This window comes from Symphalangus syndactylus, chromosome 1 (assembly GCF_028878055.3).
Source record: "Symphalangus syndactylus isolate Jambi chromosome 1, NHGRI_mSymSyn1-v2.1_pri, whole genome shotgun sequence".
Lineage (NCBI taxonomy): Eukaryota > Metazoa > Chordata > Mammalia > Primates > Hylobatidae > Symphalangus > Symphalangus syndactylus.
In genome coordinates this window covers 121,279,009-121,292,907 of record NC_072423.2, presented here as the reverse complement: position 1 = coordinate 121,292,907, position 13,899 = coordinate 121,279,009, and positions in this window count along the sequence as shown.

Genomic DNA, 13,899 nt, shown 5'->3' with positions numbered 1-13,899 from the left:
GGGAAGCCTGTGGCTCAGAGGATCACTTAGGGTGCAGAGGGGAACCCAAGAGGGGTCCTCTGGGCAAAGATCAGCCCTACTCTGGAAATTCCTTCTTGGGTTTCCAGGGAAATGCTGCCCTGTCTCTCTTTCTTATCTCTGGGAAGGTCCTGCAGAGTGCTCCCTGACCTGCCTTTCTTATTTATTTATTTATTTATTTATTCATTTATTTATTATTTATTTATTTATTTATTTTTCAGAGGGAGTCTCACCCTGTTGCCCAGGCTGAAGTGCAATGATGTGATCTCGGCTCACAGCAACTTCCACTTCCTGGGTTCAAATGATTCTTCTGCCTCAGTCTCCCAAGTAGCTGAGATTACAGGTGCCAGCCACCACAGCCAGCTAATTTTTATATTTTTAGTAGAGACAAGGTTTCACCATATTGGCCAGGCTGGTCTCGAACACCTGATCTCGTGATCCGCCTGCCTCGGCCTCCCAAAGTGCTGGGATTACAGGTGTGAGCCACCCCACCTGGCCTGACCAGCCTTTCTTAAAGGAAGCCTTACCCTAGCAAACGAACAGTGAGGAAGAACAGCAATTTAGTCAGTCTGCCAGGAATTATATTTGAGAGGGTAGAGGAAAGTTATAAAAAATACCTTAAAAAATTTATGAGTCTAGCTGTAATATGTGAAATCCTTTCCCCTGGAAACCAAATCTCACAATAGCTGTCTTACAGAAAGCGGCACCCAACAACATTGTTTCATATTCTGGGTTATGGTTACTAATTAGGCCGGGGCAGTGGTTCATGCCTGTAATCCCAGCACTTTGGGAGGCCTAGATGGGCAGATCATGAGGTCAAGAGATCGAGACCATCCTGGCCAACATGGTGAAACCCTGTTTCTACTAAAAATACAAAAATTAGCTGGCCGTGGTGGCATGTGCCTGTAGTCCCAGCTACTCGGGAGGCTGTGGCAGGAGAATCACTTGAACCTAGGAGCCAGAGGTTGCAGTGAGCCAAGATGGTGCCATTGCACTCCAGCCTGGCAACACAGCGAGACTCCATCTCAAAAAAATAATAATAATAATAATGACATAAATTAAATGAAGTTGTTACATTAAAGTGGAGTTTAGTGGATTCTACTCTTCCACACATATGGTTAATTCATCACTACAGAGATTCATCCAGATTAAAATTGTCATCAAAATAACATAGCACTGGAATTCTTTAGTTTAACTCATGCAAGAGGCTTCACAACAAACATTTCCTTTTCACACACACATCATTTCTCTCAACCTTCAAATTAATGCTTTCAGTACTGTCCTGCTTTCCCCATCCCACAGCCATAAAAGCAGATCCTGACCATCTCCTGGACCTACCCGTTACTTCTCCTTCTCTCCCTCTTTTCTCTGGAAGCACATTAGTTTTGCTGCTGCCAGTTTCCTATCTTTTCATCACCCCTACTTACAACCTCATTCTCAGAACTCCTTTAAAAATATGGAAAAACCACAAAAAAAGTCCATTAGAAAGCACTCATGTATCTCCTTTCAAATTCTGAGTTGAACATGAAATTCCCAGCGTGTACCAGCCCCTCTCCTAAATGGAAAACTGACTACTATCTGCAGCACCAGGCAACTCAGATGAGGCACCAAGGACAAAAACTGTAGATTTTCTCCTTAAAAATGTCACCACTCTGAAGCCTGGGCCCCATACACACATTGTCCTTGCCAAAATGACCAGTGAGTTGACCCATATGTAGCTTAGAGACTGAATATCCATGTGATACCCTTATGAGAAGCCCCAAAATTACTAATCAACTCCAACCCATGGAAGCAGGTTAAACCTACTCATGGGTGATTCTCACTGGAGCATATATGATAAGATGTAAAAAGTATGTGCTTTGAAATCATGGTAAACCTGGGTTTAAATTGAATCTTGCCCCTCACCACTTGCACAAAGATGGATAAGTTACTTAACCTCTCTGAGTGTGAGTTTCCTGAAATGTAAAATGGTGATATTATTTGCATCTATGTTTTTGTGTAGAGTATTTAGCATATTTCCTGAGACAGGGTAAGTGCTGAATAAACCTGATGCAGTAGATACTCAAGATCTGGGAGCTATTGCTGATGGCAAGTAGAATGAGAGTGGGAAGAATGCTTCTGTAAAAGGTGATTTAAAAGTAGAGAAAAGGCAAATGTTAAAGCATCTCACCTTTTCTGAAAATCTGCTTTCTCCTCCTTGTTTCTTATCTCCTCCTCTAGTAGCTGGGACACAGCATCCTCTAAAGCCTTGAAGTTCCTCCTTGGAATGCCCTTTCTGATACTGCTTAGCAGCCACCATTACATTTTTAAATAGCCATATTGATTTTTCCTTGTCTTTACCAGCAAAATCCTCCAGGCTCTGTTGACAGAGTAAAGCACTCGCTCTGCCTCTTTCAAGCTCTCTTCAAATGCAAGTGCACTGCATCAGCTCTTTATTTCTTCGTTTAGGAAGAAATCAACTCAAGAATGCCGCAGTATCTCCTCAGAGTACCTGTCCATGCTTGGCCAATGTGTGTAAATCAGAATTGTGCAAGTTAGGGGCAGTTGGAATGGACCTGGGATTAGGCCTTGGAGAGATTTATAGACTGTCTTTTTTATGTTCGAGAAAGGAAGATGGATAAAATTCCAGGGCTCTGGTTCATTTGTCTTTGCCCTTCAGAGATGCGTTGTATTTCCCACACTTACCCTGGCTGGGAGGGAAGGTGGCTGTTTCCAGCTCTTGCTAAAACAATGCTTAGGAGGCCAGATGTGGAATTCTACCTTTAGTGCTTGTAGCCTCACCAGAGTCCAGATGCGCAGAAGGTGGCAACACGGCCCAGCAATGACATATTGTAAGGAACGACCCTGGGGGTCTGGCCTGATATTTCCCTCTGTATGTTTTCTAGAAACATATGCCCATTAAATAATGCCCTAGTGGGAGTGATGGAAAGAAAGAGGCCACCTTCTAGTGACCTCATACTCTGAGCGAGTTATTTCCCAGAGCCTCTGGTCAGTAGCCTCTGGGCAGGCCAGAATGGAAGTTCTCCAACTACCTGAGATAGAAGAGGGGAGGTAAGGAATTGTACAACACACTGAAAAGCAAGGCATCTTCTGAAGAGACTCTCTGCTGGCCTTTCCTTGCTGACAGCCTCTTTTTTATACGGTGGCAACTGAGAAAAGCCCTGCGCCTTCCTTCCTGCCTTGCTGTCTTCCTTCCTGCACCAAGCAGGTTCTCATTGCTTCTAGGAGAAAATGTCATTTTCCCAACTTGGCAGGTGAGGAAGAATACATGCTCAGTTAATAAGAAAACAGGTATAGAAAAGGGGGAAAGAATGGGTAATGAAGAGGGGAGGAAATGTTTAGTTATTAAAAGCTTTCAGTGTGTCTTTCTCCTTCCTCCCTCCTTCCCCCCTTCCCTCCTTCCCTCCCTCCCTCCCTCCCTCCCTCCCTCCTTCCTTCCTTCCTTCCTTCCTTCCTTCCTTCCTTCCTTCCTTCCTTCCTTCCTCTTTCTTTCTCTCTCTCTCCTCCTCTCTCTCATCTCTCTCTCTCCTTCTGTCTTTCTTTCTTTCTTCCTTTCTTTCGACAGAGTCTTGCTCTTGTCGCCCAGGCTGGAGTGCAGTGGCACGATCTTGGCTCACTGCAACCTCTGCCTCCAAGGTTTAAGCGATTCTCCTGTCTCAGCCTCCAGAGTAGCTGAGATTACAGGCGCCCACCCCCATGCCCGGCTAATTTTTTGTACTTTTAGTAAAGACAGGGTTTCACCATCTTGGTCAGGTTGGCTGGTCTCGAATTCCTGGCCTCGGTTGATACACCCACCTCGGCCTCCAAAAGTGCTGGGATTACAGGCATGAGTCACCATGCCCAGACTTTCCAGTGTGTCTTTATAATCACATTTTACATATGCTATTTGGTTAATTGTTATCTAAACCCTGTAAAGTAAATAATGCACAGGGAGGACAGAGGCTCAGAAAGTTAAGTAGCATGCCCAAAATAACAAAGCTGATTTTGTAGAGTAAAAGCAGTCATGACAGAAGTCCTCAAAAAAACTGAAAATAGAATTACCACATGATCCAGCAATCCTACTTCTGGGTATATATCCAAAAGAGTTCAAAGCAGGACCTCAAAGAGATATTTGTATACCCATGTTCATCACAGCACTACTCACAATAACCAAGAAGTGAAAGCAGTCCAAATGTCCACTGACAAATGAATGGATAAAGAAAATGTGGTATATACATACAATAGAATATTATGCAGCCTTAAAAGGGAAGAAATCTTGTCACGTTTTACAACATGGATGAAATTTGCTGAATAGGCCAGTAACAAAAGGACACATACTATATGGTTCTATGTATATGAAGTATCTAAAGTAGTCAAAATCATACCAACAGAAAGTAGAAAGGCGACTGTCAAATACTGGTGAGGGAAGAGAGGGAATAAATATTTAGTGGATATAGAGCTTCATTTTTGCAAGACAAAAAAGTTCTAGAGATCTGTTTCACAACAATGTGAATGTATTTAATTGAACTATACATTTAAAGATGGTTGAGATGGTAAATTTTGTGCTATGTGTTTTCTTACCACAATAAACCAGACTTTTTCTTTAAAGTCACGGATTGTTTGCTACTCTTTGAGAATTGCCTTCTAATTCTACTGGAAGCATCCCAGTAGAATTGTTTTTAATGGCCAGCATGGGGCCTCCATGCAGCCTGTCCAATTTTTGCATCTGTGTCACTTTGAAAAAGTATAAATGAATATTCTTTAGAATCTAAGTAGGGAGTTCCAATTGTCCTTATTATTGTATGTATGTATGTATACATAGATGTATTTGTTCTCCTTTTTATATTTGGTAGTAAGATTAAATCTTCTCAATGGGATAGGTTCAAAGTGATAGGATCAGTTTCCTTTTGGCCAGCAAATGCCATCTAGCCTTCTGAACAGCTCCTGTGGCCCTAGCAGGGTTGTGATTGATACGAAGGAGCATCCTAGTGACCCAAAAATTTGAGCCTTCAAGGAGAGCTGGGAGAAAATTACACTTTTATAGGTGCAGAGCAGGCACTGATAAAGGTCATATCTAGTGGGAATGTGCAATGGGCATCCCAGCATACCTGTGAGTAAAGGCTCTGGGAAAGCCTGGCTCACCCCACCTGTCCATGAGTGGATGCCTATGATCCACCATTAGTCAACTTCTCCATAATGTTGAAGAGTTTTTACACCTGCTATTTCCTTATCTGGAAGAAGTAATATCTCAGTGCCTCAATTCCTTAATGTGAATGAGTTAATTAGGTGACTTTCAAGGGAATGGATGTTTGAAGGCCTTTGACAATAAAGAAATAATGTGCCAGGCATGGTGGCTCACATCTGTAATCCCAGCACTTTGGGAGGCCAAGACAGGTGAATCACTTGAGGTCAGGAGTTTGAGACCAGCCTGGCCAACATGGCAAAACCCCGTCTCTATTAAAAATACAAAAAGTAGCCGGGTGTGGTGGAACATGCTTGTAATCCCAGCTACTCGGGAGGCTGAGGCAGGAGAATCGCTTGAACTTGGGAGGCAGAGGTTCCAGTGAGCCAAGATCATGCCACTACACTCCAGCCTGAGCAACAGAGTGAGACTCCATCTCAAAACAAAACAAAACAAAGAAAGAACCAAAGGAGAATGTAGAAGCACTGCTAATGACTCTCCTCTTTCCCATTTTCATGAGGCCACCATGCATGGGACAACAAAGGACCCGATAACTCCACAGCATATCAGATCTTGGTTTTTCATCTTGTCTTGCACGCCCAAACAATTCTGTCTTCATTACGATAAGTTATAAAATAAATGCAAACACTCAGAAGATCAGCCATCACTATTCTGCCCAGGCAAAGCTCTCTATCCATGTTTGTCTCATTCCAGGCTTCCCAGAGAAATAGAACTGTGCATGATGCTGGTGATTTCAGGTCCTCTGGGTTAATACCAGAAGGGTCATGATATGGTGGGCTGTATCCCCACCTAAATCTCATCTTGAATTGTAGCTTCCATAATCCCTGCACGTCATAAGAGGGACCCAGTGGGAGGTAATTGAATCATGGGGACAGGTTGTCCTGTGCTGTTTTCATGATAGTGACTAAGTCTCATGAGATCTGATGGTTTTATAAAGGGCAGTTCCCCTGCACATGCTCTTGCCTGCAGCCATGTAAGATGTGCCTTTGCTCCTCCTTCACTTTCTGCCATGATTGTGAGGCCTTCCCAGCCATGTGGAACTATAACTCAACTAAACCTCTTTTTCTTTATAAATTACCCAGTCTCGGGTATTTCTTCATAGCAGTATGGAAATGGACTAATACAGGCCACTTCCCAGATCTGTAATTTCTGGTCTTTTAGAAAGGACTGGGGGAATGGGGCTGGTACTATGAATAGAAGAAGAAAAAAAAGAGGCTGAGGGGCATCTTTCTCAGCAGATGGAGTCATCCCTTGCTCCCTGCTTCCTCCACGTGGGGGACCCAGTCAGAGAAGCCCCATGTTTGGCTCCCAGATCTGCTGCACCTGTGCAAGCTGGCATTGGTTTTCTATTTGAAATAACAGTATCACAGCCTGTGATCATTACTCTCTGGAGTAATTACCCTTCCACTACAAAACTATAAAGTTCCACGCAGAGGAGGAGGAAGCAGGAAAGCCACACAGCCAGCCAGTTATAACCACTCAGAAACACTTTTATCCTTATGAAGTCAAGAGGCTCCAGCTGATAGAGCAAAGTGATGTCTCAATCTTTTCTCAAAGAGCACATTGGGACCAGGCTTATATACATCACCCTTTTGTGGCCCATGTGCTTGGATTCACATATTCCTCAGTATGTTCATGCCACTCAGCTGCTTCCCCAAATGTTTTCTCAGCTCAGACCTTCCAGAGCTGAAGACAGCATCTCACATTTGAAAATCCCAAAGTCTTGCCTAAATTTAACAAACTAGAATGATGGCTCAGACCATGCAGGGCAAATAAATACAAAAAATATGTAATAGGTAGGCACTGATATTCTTGGCTGGGCAAGGTGGCTCATGCCTGTATCCCAGCACGTTGGGAGGCAGAGTGGGTGGACTGCTTGAGCTCAGGAGTTTGAGACCAGCCTGGGCAACACAGTGAAACCCATTATCTACAAAAAATACAAAAATTAGCTGGGTATGGTGGGGTGAACCTGTAAACCCAGCTACTCAGGAGGCTGAGGTGGGAGGATCGCTTGATCCCCAGAGGTTGCAGTGAGTTATGATTGCACCACCGCGCTCTAGCCTGGGTAACACTGCGAGACTTTGTCTGAAAAATAACATAAAATAATAAAACCCTAATTAGACCAATGTATATCTGGCTAGTCAAAGCACATTGCCTCAAGATTACTTGCTATTAAATACTTGTAGGTAAAATAACTAATTTAACAAATATTAATTGAGGTCTAATTTCCTTCAAGGTCCTTTTCTAGGTGCTGAGGATACAGTGGGAATGAAATGAACAGTTTCTCTCCCCTAAATGGCTTTGCATTTTAGTGGGAAAGATATAAAATAAACAATGACCATCTCTGTCTGTTTGTCCCTCTCTCTTTCTGTCTAAATCTATCATCTATCTACCTACCTATCTATCTATCTATCTATCTGTCTATCTATTTATCTATCATCTCACACAGTTAGTAGGAATCATTAGTGTAAAGTGGAGAAATTCTAAATTTGGGTTGTCCAATATGGTAGCCACTGGTCATATGGGGCTATTTAAATACACATTTAAATTTATTAAAATAAAAATTTAAAAAATTCAGTTCCTTAGTCTCATTAGCTATTTCAGTTGTTTAGTAGCCATATGTGGTTAGTGCTTACTATACTGGATAGTGCAGCTATAAAACAATTCTGTCATCACAGAAAGTTCTGAATGGCTCTGCCCCAGCTTAGCTGTGTGCATGGCTAATTTCACTCTCCTTTAATATTAAGCCATGCTGATTATATTAGTCAGGGATCTTCAGAGAAATAGATCCAATAGGGTGTGTGTGTGTGTGTGTGTGTGTGTGTGTGTAAGATTTATTATAAAAGTATTGGCTGAGGTAATTATACAGGCTGAAAAATCCCAAGATCCCAGGGTGAGTCCAGTCTGGAAACCCAGGAGAACCAGTGTTGTAGTGCTAGCTGAATTCTGAAAGCCTGAGAACCATGAAACTCAATGGTGTGGTTCCAGTCTGAAGGCCAGCAGGGTTGAAGCCCACAAAGAGCCAATTTTTCAGTTTGAAAGCAGAAAAAAGCTGATGTCCCAGTATGACGGCTGTCAGGCAGGAAGGATTTTGTCTTACTTGGAGGATGGTCAGTCTTTTTGTTCATTTCAGGGCTTCAACAGATTGGATGAGGCCCACCCACATTAGGGAGAGCAATCTGCTTTACTCCACTGCCCATCCCTGCCCCAAATCACACAAACACCTAGAATAAAGTCTGATCAAATCTCTGGGCACTGGATGACCCAGTCAAGTTGACACATAAAATTCACTATCACCCCAACCTTAGTTACTTAACTTAGTTAATACTTAGTTAATATTAACACTAGTGATTGTGACATTTGGAAGCAGCACAAGTACACACCCAACCAGTCTAGCTACTAAAATTTCACCTGTGATTTCATTTCCTCTCCAAAATGGTAAATTCTGAAGTCAGAGGGAAGGAGCAGCTTACACTTGAACTTGTATCAAATGAAATTTTAGAGCATTTTCTTGGGCCAATATTGAGTTTGGATTTGTGGTGATATAACATGAGTTCAAATCCCAGCCTTGACAATTGCTAGCTGTACCACATTGAGCACATGATTTAAGATCCCTGAATCTTACTTTTCTCACCTGTAAAACAGGATGACAACATCCCCCTCACTGTTGCTGTAAAATATAAATAAAAAAATGTGAAAGAGTGTTTGAAAGACGTGAGTCATGCCAAGGCCTCTACAATGTGACTTTGAAATGAGAGATCATTTCGTTGCGTGCCTCCAGAGGGCACAAGATGCACTTTCTTCATTTTGATTTCCTCCAGTGCACCTGCTACATGATAGACATTGAAGACATACTGAATGACGAAACATATGCATGAATTTGGGGCCCAACTAATTATGAGCTTTTAAAAAGTAGATAACATATTTTGTCTTCCTATGCTTAACATAATGCCATATGCACATATTAAGCTTCTCTGGGAAACACAATCTATACTCTCACACAACACTTCTGATATCAGATATCAAGCAATTCTCTAACTCTCCAAACACCAACTGAATATCCTACAACTTAATTCAATTCTTACACTATCTACCTGGAGTTAGGTTCAGATCCCACAAGTTAAGGGCTTAATCCTACAAGACTGCCCACTTCAGATGCCAATCACGAGTCTGGGCCTCCAGTGCTTCTGACAGAGCAGCTATAAATCACAGGTTCCCCTGACTCTCTCCTTAGTTTGATGATTTGTTAGAATGGCTCACGGAACTTGGGGAAACACTTCACTTATGTTTCCTGGTTTATTATAAAGAAAACAAAAGAGCCAGATGGAAGAGGTGCATAGGGCAAGGTATTGAGGGGGGTGGATAGAGCTTCCATTGCCTTATCTGAGTGTGCCACCCTCCCAGAACCTCCACCTGTTCAGAAACCCAGAAGCTCATCAAATCTTGTTGTTCAAGAGTTTTTTTTTTAGAGTTTAATCTCCAGGCCTCCTTACTCCTTCCCAGAAGTAGGTGGGTGGGGCTGAAAGTTCCAACCCTTTAATTCTTAGTCTTTCTGGTATCCAGCCCCCATCTTGAGGCTATCTAGAGACCCCAACCTAAGTACCTCCATTAACATAAATTCAAGTGTGACCAAAAGGGGCTCCTTATGGATAACAAGACACTCTTATCACTCAGGAAATTCCAAAGGTTTTAGGATCTCTGTGCCAGGAGCCTGGGATAAAGATGAACTATATTTTATATTATACTACAGTTTCCAAAAATGTTTTATAATATATTATCAAAGTTTGAAATTCAAAAAAAGAGTTCATTCATAAGCAGCTTAAGTCTAGGAGATTGACTACTTTATAAAAATATAAAACCATTAGATGCTCAATTTTATGTCATTTCTCTTAGTGTGTCAGAGATTAAAATTATATTTAATAGCTTTTTGTTATTTTCACACCATCCAGCCACATTTTCAGTTCAATAATTCACCCACTACTGCAGTCATTACATCTCACTTGGGAGGAGAGAATAATTCTGTTTCACTCAAAAAGGGCACGTTGGTCTATTTTGTCTCCTCCGATATCACCTATAAAATAATTTCTGATTTTCTATTTTTCAGCTTAATGTGACCTTTCTCTGTAATGTATAAAAATATATTCATCAACTGATCTCAGTGAATTTTCTTTCTGATAACAAATGCCATGACTCTATGAAGAGACTTCCTCATTATCTTAATAAAAGGAAAAGGGCTGAGTCACAGTGGCATATGATTCATTGACTTAGCAGGCCAGTGAGTCAGTTGGGCCCTGACTAGAGATTTTAAGTATGACAAAGGGGGCAGGCAGATTTCTGCTTCATGAGTTGCCACCATGGAACAGGGGAGCAGGTCAATGAATAGGACTAGGGAATGGAAGCTCTGTTGGTTACAGAGATACTTGGAACTCTGCAGAGCAGCCAATAAAATCAAGAGGGCTTTCACCAGGATAGCCAAAAGGCTAAGAAGCAGGCAACAGAAGTTTTGCGGAAACAGCAGAAGCATGAATCTGTCTGATGTGGGCTTGTTTGTGAAATCTGGAAATAAAAGCAGCACAAGCCTTGGTACAATAGAATAGTCTTTTTCAACAAAGTGTTCATAAAAATGAAAATACTTATTTTTAAGAGATGGTAAGGCAAGAGATACAATTGGGTTCAAGAAAACTAGAGGGATGGAAAATATTAGTAAGCACTTACTATGTTGTGTACTGCATATATCATTCTATTTAATCTTCAACACTCATGAGAATTATGATGAAGCTTATGTGTTGGGCAGGAAGTGATAAAATGACATTGCCCTTTTTAACGATAGTGCTCAGGAAAGTGTCCTATAACTGTAGAAACATGGGACCCATTGCCAAGCAGAAAAGGGTTGTTATCTTACTTACACAGTTAGCCAGAGTGCAAATGAGCACAGCTTTCATGGAGCACAATTCAATAATATTCAAATTTGCCTTTGGTGTCTGCAAAATGTGGATGAGCACAAAAATATCACAACAAGGATATCCTTTATGACACTGTTAATAACAGAAACAATAGAAATGACTTGATTCTATAATAAGAGGAAATTAAATAAAGTAAAAGCAGTGCCATAAATATAATAAAATGCTATTAAATCATTTAAAATGGTTATGTAGAAAAATAATGACATGGTGAAATAATGTTTGCAATATATTGTTGGAAAAAAGTAACAAAATATGTGTGTAACATAACACAGCATAATAGGTAGAATCTCCTGATTATCTATGTAATTCTAAAGCCCATGGCTTTTAAAAATACATCAAATAGAATGTTTTCAGTCTCACTCTGTCACCTAGGTTGAATTGCAGTGGCATGATCTCAGCTCACTGCAACCTCCACCTCCCAAGTTCAAGTGATTCTCGTGCCTCAGCCTCCCAAGTAGCTGAGACTATAGGTGCATGCCACCACACCCAGCTACTTTTTGAATTTTTAGCAGAGACAGGGTTTCCCCACGTTGGCCAGGCTGATCTCAAACTCCTGACCTCAAGTTATCCCCCCACCTCAGCCCCTCAAACTGCTGGGATTGATTACAGGCATGAGCCACAGCACCTGGCATCAAATAGAATTTCCATTACAATTTCTTGTCTCATCTCCAGTGTCACCTTCTTCATGGAGATTTTGTAGACTCCTTTTGCTGGTTGAGATTTCTCTCTCCCTGCTCTGTACCCCGGATCACTTTGGTTAAGGGGTTTGGATATTTTACCAGCTTGCTTAGTTCAAGACCACATTCTTTGTTGACGTGCTGAAGTACAATTTCTTTAATGGTGGCTGCTTGGGGGAGGGGGAAAATAATTAGCTTCCTAATTTTGTGAGCTTTTTGTTTCTCTAAGACTCTTACATTCAAGCTTGTGCTTCCATCTTTTCATTTACTGTGAAGATTCCAAAAGACATCTTCCCTGTTGGTTGCCTCCTTATTCCCCAGAAGCAGTGCACTCTCAGATCATTTCCTTTCAATTTCCTTATAACCACTCCAACCCCATCCATAGCCTGTGTTGTGGTTCATCAGGTTTTAGATGCTCTCATTTTGCTCCACGGAGGGTGAGGCCATTTCCCTCTGGTGTGCTTTATTTTGTTTTTCATCACAGATAGGCTCCTGCTGTCCTCTTCTTTCCCACGCAGTCTCTGCCCGATGCTCCATTTGGGTGTGAGTTCTGAAGCTGGCTCTGGCTTTGCTGTTTTGAATAGTTATTCCCCTACTTACATATGAGCTGATGATGTTAGTCATCTCTGTCTCCTAATTATGCTATAGCATGGTTGAGGGTGGTTTCCTTTGCTTTCTTTAACGGTCTGTACATTTTCTGGAGGATGTAGGAATTGATTCTAATTTAGACAGCTGCCATTATCCTCCAAAAACCTGTAAGCTCTATTCATATAATTTTTGAGGGCATCAACATCTTTCAGAGAAGACTAAGTGTTAATCAGACATAAAATAGAACTACTGTAGCATAAAGTTGGGAGCATAGTATGTTAGGGGCCTCAAAACCTTGCCTATTCAGTTTTTTTCCCTATTCTTGGGATGGCCCTTGAAGGGGATCAATAGAAGCTCTCCAGGGAGCATTATACAGATCCTTGGACTTGACGTTCTCATGATGCTTCCAAGTCCTGATATTCTATAATTAAATAAATCATGGGCATTCCATTAATGCTTAATTAACAAGAAGATTCAGTCAACTGGAACAGTATTATGTGCAATCTTGTCCATTGATAATTCTTGGATTTTCCTCATTTTCTTTGTACTCTAGATTTTTTTGTAAGCAATCTTTTGAGACACAAGAAGTGGTGTATAGAGAGGAATTCATTACTGTGTATTGTGTACCCCTATTAGTGGGCTAAACTAAAATCCCTAATTGGCATGAGCAATTTTCATTCTGCTAGATAAACTTCTTTCCCTGAAACAGAGCTTTATAATGCTTCCTGTTCATAATCATTGCTTACTGAAGGCTCTGTGTCTAGATCTGCTAAAAATGACTCTACAGCACTCCTTCTTGCTTCTTACTACAGTAATTGGCTTCTATAAGCTTCTGTCTACATTAGCAAATTTTAAATGCCCTTCTGAATATCTGGTCTAGTGCTCTTTACACAAAAATAAGAAAACTTTTCTAATCATGATGCTTCTTAGCATAAATATAATGCCTTCACCTTTTTCCATAAACCCTTTCAAATCCATTTTCTCATCAGACCCATTTTTATTGAGCTAAGCTGGGTAGACATTCTTAAAAAAGTATTTTAGTTTTCACAGTATAAAACTAAGGCCAACAGCAGTGAAGTCACTTGTTGAAGATCTATCTGAGAAAACTAGACTTATAATTTGTTTCTTCATTCTCAGACAAATGCACATTGTCCATTAGATTTCTCAAAATCTGTAATTAAAGCAGATTAAGTTAATCTTCAGTTCATTTTAACTCAATGATAATAGCACTGTGCTAATAAATATTAGGAATTATAGTTGCTTAATTATGGGAGGGGGCCTTTGCATCGAGCTCATGTCTGTCTTAGTGGTTACTGACACTTTCGAGTCACAGACCACAAGTTGTACAGTCTGCCATTCCTGACACATTTGGTGGGCTCATGAGGTAATTCATAAAACCATAGGATATAGGGAACAAGAAGGGAGAGGAATTAATTTAAAGGCATGGGGAACCGCATGTTTCCTCCAAGGC